We start from the raw sequence: 4,428 nt of genomic DNA, 5'->3' as shown, positions 1-4,428 counted from the left end.
CCTTATCTATTGGACAAATTCCTTGTGTGAGTGAACACACTTGGCAATAAAGCTCTTTCTGATTCTGATTCTGATTCTATTGATGGAGATGTGTTGTGGATATAACCTGTTGGACAAGCAGAATAAGAATGTCCAGTAAAACAGATAATCACAAAAGCCTGTGAATTTGGACGAGTAACTGATGACTTGATTAATGATCGTGTTAACAATGACACTGTGAGAGCTAGGCTTCTCAGAGAAACGGATTTGAACCTAGCAAAGGCTGTGGACATCTGTCGTGCCAATGAAGTAACACAAAGCCATATGAAAGTGCTGCAAGAAGAAGCAGAAGTGGTTGTGAACAAAATCACGAAAACCAGGTCAACTGTCAGACAGGCGAATATCAAGCACACAGGGAAAGAGAAGGAAGAATGCACGAGATGTGGTTATGTACATGAGCCAAGGAAGTGTCTGTCATATAGCAAAATTTGTAACGAGTGCTCACGGAAGAACCATTTTGGCCACATGTGCAAAACACCAAAACAAAAAGGCAAACCTAGAAAATTGGAGAAAAAAGTCCACGAGATAGAACAACAAGAAAATGCTGAATTGTTTATAGGTACCATTGAAATTGAACGAAGCGAGCAGACAGCTAGCAAATGGCTGGCACAAATGAATACACTCTCTACTATGGAAAGTGAAAACAAGAAAAGGACTCAGGAATTCAGAATAAACAACTGCATACTTACCTTTAAGCTAGACACAGGAGCAGAGTGCAAAGTGAGAAAACCTCTAACAAGACAACACCACTGAAGAAGTCAAACTGCTCGTTAGTTACATATTCTGGCCACACCATGGAGCCAAAGGGTAAGGCAAGGCTCAAATGTGGTTACAAGCAGGACCTTGCACAGACCTTTTGAGAGGCATGTGCTCAAACTGAAAAAGGGCTTCTTCTTTTTTTGGCCACATCTTGATGGCAAATTAAATAACACAAAATAATAAGCTTCAGATTTATTCACTATTAATAACCATAATAATAATATAGTTTGAAGGAAAAAAAAAATATTTGTAACTATTCTGTTTGGTTTTATAAGCTAATTTGTATTATTAGGTTAACATGTATGTCATTGAGAAGAGGGGAAGGTAAAGCAATGAGTCAAGTATTTTAGCCAAACTATTTAGAAATATAATTTAAATAATTATGTCCAACACAATTCCTGTCAAAATAGGAGATTATAAGAAACTATAGCCATACCGTCACTATAGCATATCCAACATGTATCCATCTACCTGGCAAAAGCGTGATGCTGTTGAGGATGTTGGTCTCATGAAGGTCTAAAATAAGCCTGCAATAAAAAAAGAAAAAAAATATTGTGAAAAGTACAGTTGCAGTGAAAAGTTTGAAATGTAACAGAGCTCTCCCCTCCTAATCCTAAATATATATATATATATATATATATATACACACACACACACACACAAAGAATATATACAGAATATTAAATTCTGCATGATACAATATAAAGATTTCACAGTGATCTGATTTTGTAATGTTTTTTTTTTAGTTATGAATACATTGCTTAAAACCATGTTTTACTATGTTTATACATGTGAAGATGAGCAGATATTATAGAATACTAGATTAAGAAGAAAATTAAGAAATTAGCTAGCTAGCAAATACGTGCATATTAACAGCGTAAACATGAACCATGCGATCATGATTATATGTTAATAAATTAAGTGTTTCAGAAAATTTGTAGAAATATATTTTACCTAGGTGACGAGGATCACTCAGTCGCTTTGTGTCAAGCTCAAATGCAGTTATGGGTTTTTAATTTAAAAAATTTTTTACCAGCGAATGTGTGCAAATACGCATTTTGTCAGTCGTTAAAACGGTGGCTCATCACATTACGTTTTCATCAACAGGTTACAAAGTTTGTTGTAGCTATAGGGGCGCTCAGTTTTTCCTGTTTTAACATACAGTTGGCCAAAATCTCATTTTATAAAAGAGATGAAATGCTACTGTATGCACAAGCTGTTTAAATGCATTGGCTACACTGTAAAAAAAAATCTGTTAAATTTACGGAAAAATACCGGCAGCTGTGGTTGCCAGAATTTTACCGTGAAAAAGACGGTAGCAACATTTTAGGATTTACAGAACTGTTTAAATTTACAGTGAAAAACCGTATCTCATTAACTGATACAATGTTAATACACAAACCTTTCAGTTAACTCATCTTATTTGCAGAAACCGACTACGCTTAAATTATCCAACTGCCATTTGTTTATAAACTAATATTTATAATGTTTATGTAATGTGAGCATAAGAGTATTGAGAACTACTTTGTTTAAATCCATGAAGAAAATCTTACTGATTTATGCAAAGTCACCAATTCAGCTCAAAACTCTTGCAAATAACAGCAACACACATACATGCGTGATTAAAACTAACAAAGAGATTCTCTTTATATCAGTAGCTACACAGTTATTGCCTTTAAATAAAGCAACATGCAGCATAACATCAGTGTCCCTCTCTCCGTCCTTGACTTAAGCACAGGCTCTACTCTCCAGCACAATGGTGACCCACAAAACACAACAGGAAGTTGACTGTTAGGTTTTACAGTATTTTGCTGTTTATTTTCTTGATTTTACGGTGAAATACCGGCAGCTGTGGTTGCCAGTAATCTACTGTTTTTTACAGTTTGTTCCGTAAATTAAATTTACGGTATATTTCTGTTAAAATGACGTTCCACAGAATGTTTTGTCATCTCACAAATTTAACCCCTTTAATCCCACAGCAAAATCCTCAGTTATAAAGAGCACTTCTATGTGTCCACACTACAGAGTGTTGAAGTAACACTGAAGCAGTGATGAATTAATGAGAGAATTAAGTGACTAATTAAATTAGGATTGAGTTTATTGATGAACACCTGCTGTTAACAAGTAGAATCATTGAAGGAACGAGAAACAAGAAAAGATAAATAAAACTTACAGCTAAAGCCAAGATGAAATCAACTGAAATAAAACACATGAAATCTCTCAATATTTCAGAAGAGGGTGATTAAACAACTCCACAAACAGCATCTTATTACTAACCACTTTTACTTTATGTCATATGTGTACAAAAGCTCTTATTGAGATTTTAGTTGTTGTACTTTCATTTGAAGTCACCATATTGGCGATCAGTGGGTGCTTTAGTTGGGCTCTTGACTCGTGACTCTTTAACATTGGTTTTGTTTGGTTGCTTTTAATTCGCTGTGTTTATTAAGCACAGTTTTTAAAGCAAAAGCGCCAAATTAATCTATCATCATCGGAGACTGATGTTTGTGACGTCAAAACCGTCATGATCTAGTTTAATTCACTGGTTATCCCATGTTAAGTCTCTTATTAAACATGTGATATGTTAATTGCACCATTAATTGCTACAGTAATCAAATGTTGTGAAACAGCTCTAACCAGAATATGCACAAATAAATGTATTGAACTACGGCAGAAATTAAACACACACAGACATCAACAATCAGCGTATGAATCTCAAAATTGGTGACAATCAAAAGCGATATTAAAAATTTAAAAAGCGGTTCAACTCTGAACATCACAAAATAGTCTACTGAAAAGTAACAACAAAAACAACACCAAAATAAAAGCAAATAAAGAAAATATTAAGAACATTCAGCTGCATAATTTATTCATGCTGCAGTGCATTCTGGGAGTTTTGTACTGGCACCCAGCATGCTTTGCAGCATGAATTGTTTATTATTAATAGTCACCATTGTTGAGGTTCATGTGCTGATTCCTGATGTCTGTGTGTCTAAATGATGCTGTAACTCTGAAGGTTTTGTGCATAAAAGGTTTTAAATTCTTTCATAATGGTTTGTCAGCTTAACTTGTGGAGTAATATTATTACCATAGCCAATATGAAATTAATTACAAATCACCCACATTGTTTGACACTAACTGAGATCAGCGATCCAGGTCATTAGAAGATGATCACCACTTTTAAGTTTTAACCAAAACTACAAACACTCTTGGCTTTTCTTGTCATAACTAATGTGTTTACAAACGCAGTCATAACAGCCAAAGAAAAACTAACCTCAAAGAGTCAAGGGTCAAGAGCATAACAAAAGCAACCACTGATCGCCAAAATGGTGAGATAAAACAAAACATTTGAAATAAAATATAAACCTCTGTTAATTCGTAGATATATGACAGAAATGAAGTCAAACTGGTTAGTCACAAGTGGAGCTGGTAATGCTGTTTGTGGAGTTGTTTAATCATCCTCTGCTGTTTTATTTCAGTTGATTTCATTTAAGGCTGTGGCTGTATGTCAGTTGTAGTTTTGTTTCTTGTTCTTTCCTTCAGTGATTGTGTTTGTTAACAGCAGGTGTTCATCAGTGTCTGAATTCACTCATATGTTCTCAATCACTCTGTCTAGTGGACTATATAGTG

The sequence above is a fragment of the Onychostoma macrolepis genome, chromosome 01 (genome assembly GCF_012432095.1).
Source record: "Onychostoma macrolepis isolate SWU-2019 chromosome 01, ASM1243209v1, whole genome shotgun sequence".
In the NCBI taxonomy this organism is placed as follows: Eukaryota; Metazoa; Chordata; class Actinopteri; order Cypriniformes; family Cyprinidae; genus Onychostoma; species Onychostoma macrolepis.
Note: the sequence above shows the minus strand (reverse complement) of the source record.